This window comes from Rattus norvegicus, chromosome 2 (genome assembly GCF_021556685.1).
Source record: "Rattus norvegicus strain SHRSP/BbbUtx chromosome 2, alternate assembly SHRSP_T2T, whole genome shotgun sequence".
Classification (NCBI taxonomy): domain Eukaryota; kingdom Metazoa; phylum Chordata; class Mammalia; order Rodentia; family Muridae; genus Rattus; species Rattus norvegicus.
Window position 1 is genome coordinate 100,771,292 of NC_141535.1, and position 13,173 is coordinate 100,784,464.

The 13,173-nt window shown below is 40.6% G+C and overlaps 1 pseudogene; it reads left to right on the plus strand.

The window, feature by feature from the left end:
- The first annotated feature begins 460 nt into the window (after positions 1 to 460).
- On the plus strand, positions 461 to 1,176 carry Hnrnpk-ps3 (heterogeneous nuclear ribonucleoprotein K, pseudogene 3; annotated as a pseudogene).
- The last annotated feature ends 11,997 nt before the right edge of the window (positions 1,177 to 13,173 follow it).

Sequence of the window (13,173 nt, forward strand, 5' to 3'; positions counted from 1 at the left end):
TTTGTCTCCACCATGCCTAGGACTAAGCTTTCCCTGGCCTCTCTGCCTCAAGATCTAGATTATGGGTATGTCCTTTATTTCTGGGTTGTAGTTAATTCCAAATTAAAGGTCTAAATAAAAAACAATAATCAATAATAATATCACCTAAAATCATATGACTATTCCTCATTCAAATATGCACAAATCAACAATGAGCTTAGCTGGGTGGGAACACCCCCTCCCAGGTCACTACTCCCTTAATTTAATTTATTATCCTTGAACACAGGATTTAGCTATATTCTAATATAGGAGGTATCCTTTATTATTAGAATCATACAATTTTATTTTTCCTTTCCAAGCTTACTATGCTTGATCAGGATGGTCCCTATAATAGAGAAGCATAGGAGTGACCTCATAGAGATAGTGCAGTCAGGTGGTAACTGCCAATTCTCACAATTGGTGGATCCACTTAATTAAAAAGATGGAGACAGCACAGCCAGATGAAACTGTCCCCAACAATGAAGTCAATGATGAATTTGATAATGCCCTGCAGAAGATTTGGAGGTGGAACAAATCTTTAAAAGATCTAGAAATTGTGATGAGATGGTTGAATTGTGAATTTTGCTTCAAAGCAATAATGCTGGAGCAATAACTACAAAAGGAGGCACGAATACTAAGGGTGTCTTTATTGACTCCAATGCCAGTGTTTCACTGTCAGACAACAGTGGCCTCAAGTGCATACTCAGTATCAGTGTTGATATTGAGACAATTAGAGAAACTCTGAAGAAAATCTCTATATTGGAAGAGGGCGTGCAGTTGCCATCGCCCACTGCAATCAGCCAGTTTCCATTTGTATCTGATACTGTGTGAATTACAACATTATAAAAGAAGTGACTTTGACTCTGAGTTGAGACTGTTGGTTCTTCAAAGTCTGACAGAGGAATTATTGGTGTTAAAAGAGTCAAAGAAGTCAAGAAAACGCTAAGATAGCAATTAAGCTTTTCTAGGATTGCTGCTGCTCTTATTCTACTCACAAAATTGTGGAGGAACCATGACAGGATTGTAGAATGCATAAAGATCATCCATGACCTTATATCTAATTTTCCCATCAAATGACATGTAGGACCTCATGATCCCAACTTTTATGATGAAACCAATGATTATGGTTGTTTTACAATGATGTTTGATGATCACTGAGGATGGCTAGTGGGATTCTCCGTCTTGGAAAGAGGGGTTTTTCACAGATTACCTCCTGGTCAGAGTGGGCATTCCTTTCCTCCTTGTAGAAGAGATTGTGATTATATAAGCCTCCTTCATCTTCCGCAAGTTGAGGTGGACAGGATGGCAGCAGAGGTATGGAATCTTCCACACCACTATCACACAAAAGAAGAGATCTAATGACTTACAAGAGAAGAGGAAGGCCTGAGGATAACTATGATGGCATGGTTGGGTTAAGTGCTGATGAAACGTGGGACTTAGAAATTGGCACTTCAAGCACATCAGAATTGCAAATGGCTTATGAACCACAGGTAGTTCTGGACATGATTATCTCTATGCAGGGAGTTGTAGCTCTTACAGCCACATTCCTTACCAAATTATCACATAATAATGATCTCTATGCAACCTAATAAAATACTTTTCTGAAATGTCTAAGCCAACCCCCCCCCCCTTAATTCAAATCACCAATATAAATGTCTACCATGAGTCTACTAGTGTGGCCCATTAGGCCCCACTTAACATGTTCCACTATTGTCCTAATCCTAAATCCCCAAATCTACATTCCTTTAAACAAAAACATGGTCAGATCTATCACAGAAACACCACAGTCTCTGGTACCAACTTCTGTCTTAGGCTTTCACTGCAAAAAACAAACAAAAATAAAAACAAAACAAAACAAAACACCATGACCAAGTCAATTCATATAATGGAAAACATATAATTAAGGTTGTCTTACAGTTTTAGAATATCAGTTCATTGTGTTATGGCAAGAAGTATGGCAGTATCCAGGGAAATGTAGTGCTGGAGGAGTTAAGAATTCTACATCTTCATCCAAATGCAACCAGGAGGAGACTGCTCACTACAAGCAATCAGGAGGAAGCTTTCTTCCTCCCTGGGTAGAGCCTAGGCATCAGAGTCCTCAAAGCCCACCTATACAATGATACATTTTCTCCAACAAGGCCACACAGTACTTAACAGTGCCACTTCCTGTACCCAAGTATTCAAACCATTACATTGCATAATGGTCATGCCACTATTGCACTAGTAAGTGTATCTTGCCTGCAGGGTTGATATGGTATAGAGAGGCCAGTTCTGGGTAAAACCATTAATAATCATTGTCTACTAGCATACTCCATTGCACTCTGATCCTGTCAAAAGTAGCCAGTGGAGTGGAAGTCTCATGGCCAGTTTGAAACTGTTTTCATAGTCCTATATTGATTGAGTGTGGTATATACTTCCTGTGGAATTAAACATGTCATTATGGTGCATAATCATTGACAGCATCAATATCCTTTGTTTCCTTAGAGGCTTCTGTGACCTTTCAGTGTGATTTCCTTCTTTTACCCTTTTCTTCTGTGGGCTGCTTTGTCCATCCATGTAAAATAATTTCATTTGAACCAATCTTTTTCTGTTTTAAGGCTATATTTTGAAATTAGCTTCTATTAAAATTATTTATTTATTTACTTTACACCCCAACAGTTCCTCATTCTGATCCCCATCATACAGGTCTTCCCCCATTTTTCCTCACCCCTTCTCCTTTGAGAAGAGGGAGGTGCTTATTGGGATCCATCCATCACTATACTCCCAACTAACCCCCCTCTGGCATATTAAGTCACTGCAGGACTAGGTGCACTTTCTCCCACTGAGACCATACAAGGCAGCCCAGCTGGAAGAACAAGATCCACAGGCAGGCAGGCAACCAATTCAGGGATACCCCCATTCCATTTGTTAGGGGAACTACATGAAGACCAAGTTGTACTTCTGCTACATATGAGCAGGGGGTCTAGGTCCAGGCCATGTGTGCTCTTTGGTTGGTGGTTCAATTTTTGGAAATACCCAAGTGCCCAGGTTGGTTGACTCTGTTGGTCTTCCTGTGGAGTCCCTGTTCTCTTCAGGTCCCTCAATGTGTTCATAAGACTACCTGAGTTCTATCTAATGTTTTGCTCTGGGTCTTGGCATCTTTTTCATTGGTTGCTGGGTGGATCCACTCTGAAAACAGTTATGCTACAATTCCTTCTGGAAGAATAGCTGAGTATCATTAATAGTGTCAGATATTGGTTCTTGGTCATGGGATGGGTCTGAATTTTGGCAAGTCATTGACTGGCCATTCCCTCTGTCTCTTTTCTTTGCTATTCATAATAGCCAGAAACAGGAAAAAACCTAGATGTCTCTCAAATGAAGAATGGATAAAGTGTGGTTTGTTTACATAGTAATGCTTCTCAGCTAGTAAAACAAAATATTATGAATTTTGCAGGCAAATGGGTGAAGCTAGAAAGAATCATCCTGAATAAGGTAATTCAGACCCCCAAAAAAATACATCATATATATTCACATGTAAGTGGATATTAACCATACCAAAGGATAATCACACTATAATCCACAAATCCAAAGAAGAAAAATGGTTGGATCTTTCCCAGAAGGGAAAATAAAAACAGATATTGGAGATGGATGGGGGAGGGACCTGGGTAAGAGATGGGATGGGGAGGGGAGCAGGGATGAACAGGTGTAAGGAGAGCAAGGGAGAGAGAATGGAGATCACAAGTGGCAGGCACAATCTCTATGAAGTGTCAGAGACCTGAAATGGGGGTGGCCCCAGAGTGTCTGCGAGGGTGACCCTAGCTGAGACTCCTAGCAGCATGAAATATAAATTCTGAAGTGACCCCTTTCAGTAATCAGGCATGACTCCCTTTGAAGGGATAAGAACAGCCACACACCCATAAAAACTTCAACTCAAGATGTGTCTACAAGATGTGCAGGGACAAAGATAGAGAAGATGGAAATTAGCTATCTTATTCATCCTATGGCATTTTCATATATTCTTACTTTTCCAATGACTTTCGTCTTACCCCTGCCATTCCTTAGCCCCAGGTCTCCCCTTAACCCTTCCTCTTCTTTTATTTTATGTTAATCATTTTATAATTTGAAAATACATCTTCAAAAGTCTTTTGATTTGTGCTTTGTATTTTCTTTTCATTTTTTTGAAGAATAGAAAATTTCATTTCTAACATACTTCATCAATCCTCTCTTTCAAGAATAAAAGTCTTTTAAAGAACTTATCTATCAAAATGAAGATTGTTCATGTTAAATTCAAAAAATACAATGTTTTCACTTTCATGTGTAGACTGACAGATCATTTAAAATGCAACAGTGTATTTACTGAAAAGATGATCGGACGTAAAACTTCATTCATACAGGCATTTATTTGAGAACAATTATCCTATTTTGCTACATTGCAACATAAATTTGACCTTGGGATTAACTGAGATTTCTTTTTTTTTTTATTTTTTTATTTTTTATTAACTTGAGTATTTCTTATATGCATTTCGAGTGTTATTCCCTTTCCCAGTTTCCGGGCAAACATCCCCCTCCCCCCTCCCCTTCCTTATGGGTGTTCCCCTCCCTACCCTCCCCCCATTGCCCCCTCCCCCCATAGACTAGTTCACTGGGGGTTCAGTCTTAGCAGGACCCAGGGCTTCCCCTTCCACTGGTGCTCTTACTAGGATATTCATTGCTACCTATGGGGTCAGAGTCCAGGGTCAGTCCATGTATAGTCTTTAGGTAGTGGCTTAGTCCCTGGAAGCTCTGGTTGCTTGGCATTGTTGTACTTTTGGGGTCTCGAGCCCCTTCAAGCTCTTCCAGTTCTTTCTCTGATTCCTTCAACAGGGGACCTATTCTCAGTTCAGTGGTTTGCTGCTGGCATTCGCCTCTGTATTTGCTGTATTCTGGCTGTGTCTCTCAGGAGCGATCTACATCCGGCTCCTGTCGGTCTGCACTTCTTTGCTTCATCCATCTTGTCTAATTGGGTGGCTGTATATGTATGGGCCACATGTGGGGCAGGCTCTGAATGGGTGTTCCTTCAGTCTCTGTTTTAATCTTTGCCTCTCTATACCCTGCCAAGGGTATTCTTGTTCCCCCTTTTTTTTTTTTATTAACTTGAGTATTTCTTATATACATTTCGAGTGTTATTCCCTTTCCCGGTTTCCGGGCAAACATCCCCCTCCCCCCTCCCCTTCCTTATGGGTGTTCCCCTCCCAACCCTCCCCCCATAGCCGCCCTCCCCCCATAGACTAGTTCACTGGGGGTTCAGTCTTAGCAGGACCCAGGGCTTCCCCTTCCACTGGTGCTCTTACTAGGATATTCATTGCTACCTATGGGGTCAGAGTCCAGGGTCAGTCCATGTATAGTCTTTAGGTAGTGGCTTAGTCCCTGGAAGCTCTGATTGCTTGGCATTGTTGTACTTTTGGGGTCTCGAGCCCATTCAAGCTCTTCCAGTTCTTTCTCTGATTCCTTCAATAGGGGAACTATTCTCAGTTCAGTGGTTTGCTGCTGGCATTCGCCTCTGTATTTGCTGTATTCTGGCTGTGTCTCTCAGGAGAGATCTACATCCGGCTCCTGTCGGTCTGCACTTCTTTGCTTCATCCATCTTGTCTAATTGGGTGGCTGTATATGTATGGGCCACATGTGGGGCAGGCTCTGAATGGGTATTCCTTCAGTCTCTGTTTTAATCTTTGCCTCTCCCTTCCCTGCCAAGGGTATTCTTTTTCCTCATTTAAAGAAGGAGTGAAGCATTCACATTTTGATCATCCGTTTTGAGTTTCGTTTGTTCTAGGGATTTCAAGCATTTGGGCTAATAGCCACTTATCAATGAGTGCATACCATGTATGTCTTTCTGTGATTGGGTTAGCTCACTCAGGATGATATTTTCCAGTTCCAACCATTTGCCTACGAATTTCATAAACTCGTTGTTTTTGATTGCTGAGTAATATTCCATTGTGTAGATGTACCACATTTTCTGTATCCATTCCTCTGTTGAAGGGCATCTGGGTTCTTTCCAGTTTCTGGCTATTATAAATAAGGCTGCGATGAACATAGTGGAGCACGTGTCTCTTTTATATGTTGAGGCATCTTTTGGGTATATGCCCAAGAGAGGTATAGCTGGATCCTCAGGCAGTTCAATGTCCAATTTTCTGAGAAACCTCCAGACTGATTTCCAGAATGGTTTTACCAGTCTGCAATCCCACCAACAATGGAGGAGTGTTCCTCTTTCTCCACATCCTCGCCAGCATCCGCTGTCACCTGAGTTTTTGATCTTAGCCATTCTCAGTGGTGTGAGGTGAAATCTCAGGGTTGTTTTGATTTGCATTTCCCTTATGACTAAAGATGTTGAACATTTCTTTAGGTGTTTCTCGGCCATTCGGCATTCCTCAGCTGTGAATTCTTTGTTTAGCTCTGAACCCCATTTTTTAATAGGGTTATTTGTTTCCCTGCGGTCTAACTTCTTGAGTTCTTTGTATATTTTGGATATAAGGCCTCTATCTGTTGTAGGATTGGTAAAGATCTTTTCCCAATCTGTTGGTTGCCGTTTTGTCCTAACCACAGTGTCCTTTGCCTTACAGAAGCTTTGCAGTTTTATGAGATCCCATTTGTCGATTATTGATCTTAGAGCATAAGCCATTGGTGTTTTGTTCAGGAAATTTTATCCAGTGCCCATGTGTTCCAGATGCTTCCCTAGTTTTTCTTCTATTAGTTTGAGTGTGTCTGGTTTGATGTGGAGGTCCTTGATCCACTTGGACTTAAGCTTTGTACAGGGTGATAAGCATGGATCGATCTGCATTCTTCTACATGTTGCCCTCCAGTTGAACCAGCACCATTTGCTGAAAATGCTATCTTTTTTCCATTGGATGGTTTAGGCTCCTTTGTCAAAAATCAAGTGACCATATGTGTGTGGGTTCATTTCTGGGTCTTCAATTCTATTCCATTGGTCTATCTGTCTGTCTCTGTACCAATACCATGCAGTTTTTATCACTATTGCTCTGTAATACTGCTTGAGTTCAGGGATAGTGATTCCCCCTGAAGTCCTTTTATTGTTGAGGATAGCTTTAGCTATCCTGGGTTTTTTGTTATTCCAGATGAATTTGCAAATTTTTCTGTCTAACTCTTTGAAGAATTGGATTGGTATTTTGATGGGGATTGCATTGAATCTGTAGATTGCTTTTGGTAAAATGGCCATTTTTACTATATTAATCCTGCCAATCCATGAGCATGGGAGATCTTTCCATCTTCTGAGGTCTTCTTCAATTTCTTTCCTCAGTGTCTTGAAGTTCTTATTGTACAGATCTTTTACTTGCTTGGTTAAAGGCACACCGAGGTACTTTATATTATTTGGGTCTATTATGAAGGGTGTCGTTTCCCTAATTTCTTTCTCGGCTTGTTTCTCTTTTGTATAGAGGAAGGCAACTGATTTATTTGAGTTAATTTTATACCCAGCCACTTTGCTGAAGTTGTTTATCAGCTTTAGTAGTTCTCTGGTGGAACTTTTGGGATCACTTAAATATACTATCATGTCATCTGCAAATAGTGATATTTTGACCTCTTCTTTTCCGATCTGTATCCCCTTGATCTCCTTTTGTTGTCTGATTGCTCTGGCTAGAACTTCAAGAACTATATTGAATAAGTAGGGAGAGAGTGGGCAGCCTTGTCTAGTCCCTGATTTTAGTGGGATTGCTTCAAGTTTCTCTCCATTTAGTTTAATGTTAGCAACTGGTTTGCTGTATATGGCTTTTACTATGTTTAGGTATGGGCATGGAATTCCTATTCTTTCCAGGACTTTTATCATGAAGGGGTGTTGAATTTTGTCAAATGCTTTCTCAGCATCTAATGAAATGATCATGTGGTTTTGTTCTTTCAGTTTGTTTATATAATGGATCACGTTGATGGTTTTCCGTATATTAAACCATCCCTGCATGCCTGGGATGAAGCCTACTTGATCATGGTGGATGATTGTTTTGATGTGCTCTTGAATTCGGTTTGCCAGAATTTTATTGAGTATTTTTGCGTCGATATTCATAAGGGAAATTGGTCTGAAGTTCTCTTTCTTTGTTGTGTCTTTGTGTGGTTTAGGTATAAGAGTAATTGTGGCTTCGTAGAAGGAATTCGGTAGGGCTCCATCTGTTTCAATTTTGTGGAATAGTTTGGATAATATTGGTATGAGGTCTTCTATGAAGGTTTGATAGAATTCTGCACTAAACCCGTCTGGACCTGGGCTCTTTTTGGTTGGGAGACCTTTAATGACTGCTTCTATTTCCTTAGGAGTTATGGGGTTGTTTAACTGGTTTATCTGTTCCTGATTTAACTTCGATACCTGGTATCTGTCTAGGAAATTGTCCATTTCCTGAAGATTTTCAAATTTTGTTGAATATAGGTTTTTATAGTAAGATCTGATGATTTTTTGAATTTCCTCTGAATCTGTAGTTATGTCTCCCTTTTCATTTCTGATTTTGTTAATTTGGACGCACTCTCTGTGTCCTCTCGTTAGTCTGGCTAAGGGTTTATCTATCTTGTTGATTTTCTCAAAGAACCAACTTTTGGTTCTGTTGATTCTTTCTATGGTCCTTTTTGTTTCTACTTGGTTGATTTCAGCTCTGAGTTTGATTATTTCCTGCCTTCTACTCCTCCTGGGTGTATTTGCTTCTTTTTGTTCTAGATCTTGTAGGTGTGCTGTCAAGCTGCTGACATATGCTCTTTCCTGTTTCTTTCTGCAGGCACTCAGCGCTATGAGTTTTCCTCTTAGCACAGCTTTCATTGTGTCCCATAAGTTTGAGTATGTTGTATCTTCATTTTCATTAAATTCTAAAAAGTTTTTAATTTCTTTCTTTATTTCTTCCTTGACCAGGTTATCATTGAGTAGAGCATTGTTCAATTTCCACGTATATGTGGGCATTCTTCCCTTATTGTTATTGAAGACCAGTTTTAGGCCGTGGTGGTCCGATAGCACGCATGGGATTATTTCTATCTTTCTGTACCTGTTGAGGCCCGTTTTTTGACCAATTATATGGTCAATTTTGGAGAAAGTACCATGAGGAGCTGAGAAGAAGGTATATCCTTTTGCTTTAGGATAGAATGTTCTATAAATACCCGTTAAGTCCATTTGGCTCATGACTTCTCTTAGTCTGTCGACATCACTGTTTAATTTCTGTTTCCATGATCTGTCCATTGATGAGAGTGGGGTGTTGAAATCTCCCACTATTATTGTGTGAGGTGCAATGTGTGTTTTGAGCTTTAGTAAGGTTTCTTTTACGTATGTAGGTGCCCTTGTATTTGGGGCATAGATATTTAGGATTGAGAGTTCATCTTGGTGGATTTTTCCTTTGATGAATATGAAGTGTCCTTCCTTATCTTTTTTGATGACTTTTAGTTGGAAATTGATTTTATTTGATATTAGAATGGCTACTCCAGCTTGCTTCTTCTGACCATTTGCTTGGAAAGTTGTTTTCCAGCCTTTCACTCTGAGGTAGTGTCTGTCTTTGTCTCTGAGGTGTGTTTCCTGTAGGCAGCAGAATGCAGGGTCCTCGTTGCGTATCCAGTTTGTTAATCTATGTCTTTTTATTGGGGAGTTGAGGCCATTGATATTGAGAGATATTAAGGAATAGTGATTATTGTTTCCCTTTATATTCATATTTGGATGTGAGGTTATGTTTGTGTGCTTTCATTCTCTTTGTTTTGTTGCCAAGACGATTAGTTTCTTGCTTCTTCTAGGGTATAGCTTGCCTCCTTATGTTGGGCTTTACCATTTATTATCCTTTGTAGTGCTGGATTTATAGAAAGATATTGTGTAAATTTGGTTTTGTCATGGAATATCTTGGTTTCTCCATCAATGTTAATTGAGAGTTTTGCTGGATACAGTAACCTGGGCTGGCATTTGTGTTCTCTTAGGGTCTGTATAACATCAGTCCAGGATCTTCTGGCCTTCATAGTTTCTGGCGAGAAGTCTGGTGTGATTCTGATAGGTCTCCCTTTATATGTTACTTGACCTTTTTCCCTTACTGCTTTTAATATTCTTTCTTTATTTTGTGCGTTTGGTGTTTTGACAATTATGTGACGGGAGGTGTTTCTTTTCTGGTCCAATCTATTTGGAGTTCTGTAGGCTTCTTGTATGTCTATGGGTATCTCTTTTTTTAGGTTAGGGAAGTTTTCTTCTATGATTTTGTTGAAGATATTTACTGGTCCTTTGAGCTGGGAGTCTTCACTCTCTTCTATACCTATTATCCTTAGGTTTGATCTTCTCATTGAGTCCTGGATTTCCTGTATGTTTTGGACCAGTAGCTTTTTCCGCTTTACATTATCTTTGACAGTTGAGTCAATGATTTCTATGGAATCTTCTGCTCCTGAGATTCTCTCTTCCATCTCTTGTATTCTGTTGGTGAAGCTTGTATCTACAGCTCCTTGTCTCTTCTTTTGGTTTTCTATATCCAGGGTTGTTTCCATGTGTTCTTTCTTGATTGCTTCTATTTCCATTTTTAATTCCTTCAACTGTTTGTTTGTGTTTTCCTGGAATTCTTTCAGGGATTTTTGCGATTCCTCTCTGTAGGCTTTTACTTGTTTATTAATGTTTTCCTGTGCTTCCCTAAGTGTGTTCATGTCTTTCTTGAAGTCCTCCAGCATCATGATCAAATATGATTTTGAAACTAGATCTTGCTTTTCTGGTGTGTTTGGATATTCCGTGTTTGCTTTGGTGGGAGAATTGGGCTCCGATGATGGCATGTAGTCTTGGTTTCTGTTGCTTGGGTTCCTGCGCTTGCCTCTCGCCATCAGATTATCTCTAGTGTTACTTTGTTCTGCTATTTCTGACAGTGGCTAGACTGTCCTATAAGCCTGTGTGTCAGGAATGCTGTAGACCTGTTTTCCTCTCTTTCAGTCAGTTATGGGGACAGAGTGTTCTGCTTTCGGGCGTGTAGTTTTTCCTCTCTACAGGTCTTCAGCTGTTCCTGTGGGCCTGTGTCTTGAGTTCACCAGGCAGCTTTCGTGCAGCAGAAAATTTGGTCTTACCTGTGGTCCCGAGGCTCAGGTTCACTCGTGGGGTGCTGCCCAGGGGCTCTCTGCAGCGGCAGCAACCAGGAAGACCTGTGCCGCCCCTTCCGGGAGCTTCAGTGCACCAGGGTTCCAGATGGTCTTTGGCTTTTTCCTCTGGCGTCCGAGATGTGTGTGCAGGGAGCAGTCTCTTCTGGTTTCCCAGGCTTGTCTGCCTCTCTGAAGGTTTAGCTCTCCCTCCCACGGGATTTGGGTGCAGAGAACTGTTTATCCGGTCTGTTTCTTTCAGGTTCCGGCGGTGTCTCAGGCTCAGGGGTCCTGCCGCTCCTGGGCCCTCCCCCACGGGAGCCCAGAGGCCTTATACAGTTTCCTCTTGGGCCAGGGATGTGGGCAGGGTTGAGCAGTGTTGGTGGTCTCTTCCGCTCTGCAGCCTCAGGAGTGCCCACCTGACCAGGCGGTTGGGTCTCTCTCTTACCGGGTCTGGGAGCAGAGAGCTGCTGCGGGCCGGGATCCGCGGGTGTGGGACTTCTGCTAAACACAGAACGTGCCCGGTCCTAGAGAAATTCTGCTTCCGTGTGTCCCAAGCTCACCAGGCAGCTTTCGTGCAGCAGAAATTTTGGTCTTACCTGTGGTCCCGAGGCTCAGGTTCGCTCGTGGGGTGCTGCCCAGGGGTTCTCTGCAGCGGCAGCAACCAGGAAGACCTGTGCCGCCCCTTCCGGGAGCTTCAGTGCACCAGGGTTCCAGATGGTCTTTGGCTTTTTCCTCTGGCGTCCGAGATGTGTGTGCAGGGAGCAGTCTCTTCTGGTTTCCCAGGCTTGTCTGCCTCTCTGAAGGTTTAGTTCTCCCTCCCACGGGATTTGGGTGCAGAGAACTGTTTATCCGGTCTGTTTCTTTCCTAACTGAGATTTCATATCACATGCTTCATTTCATTTTTTTCCAGTGCCAGAGATGGTCTTTTGCATCAATGCAAAATATCAAGTATCATTTAATATTTGTACTTTGGTGTAATTATTTTCAAGTTGTAATGCAAGTTATTTTACCTAGGCATCTATACATCAAATAAAATAATCAATTTTACTGTTTGTGTTCATTTATTAATTTTAAACTTGTTTTGCAATATTTTATTTCATTGTGTTAAAATTTAATCAAAATAAAAATTTACAGAGAATTGATCATTAGGTGTAATTGGGGCAATTTATCTTTTCTGTTCCTTATTCTAGGACACATACATGTTTCGCTGTACACTATGTTTATATAGTTATTAAGTTATATCTCATTTATAGTGTGATAGTCTGTCTCTGAATTTATTTGTATATTGAAAATATTGATAACATTTAAAAATACTTATTCTCAAATTTTATTTCTTAGTTATCTGTTGAAGTATTTAGAAATGACATTTAAAAACAAAAAGTGCTAGCCAGAGCAATCAGACAACAAAAGGAGGTTAAAGGGATACAAACTGGAAAGGAAGAAGTCAAAATATTACTATTTGCAGATGATATGATAGCATACTTAAGTGACCCCAAAAGTTCCTCCAGAGTATTACTAAGCAAGATAAACAACTTCAGCAAAGTGCCTGGATATAAAATTAACTCAAACAAATCTTACTCTTCTCAAAGGGTAAACAGGCTGAGAAAGAAATTAGTGAAATGACACCCTTCACAGTAGTTTCAAATAACATAAAATACCTCAGGGTGACTCTAACCAAGCAAGTGAAATATCTATATGACAAGATCTTCAAGTTTCTGAAGAAAGAAATTGAAGAAGATCTCAGAAGACGGAAAGACCTCCCATGCTCATAGATTAGCAGGATTTATAGAGTAAAAATGGCCATCTTGGTGAAAGCAATATACAGATTAAAGGCAATACCCATCAAAATTAGTACTCAACTCCTTATAGAATTGGAAGAAGCAATTTCTAAATTTATATGGAATAGTAAAAAACACAGGATAGCAAAAACTATCCTCAACAATAAAAGAACTGGGGAAAAACACCATCCCTGACCTCAAGCTGTATTACCGAGCAATAGTGACAAATACTACATGGTATTGGTACAGAGTCAGGCAGTTAGATCAATGAAATAAGACTTGAAGACTCAGAAATGAACCCGCCCTTCTATGGTCACTTGATGCATGACAAAGGAGCTAAAACTCTCCAATGGAAGAAAGA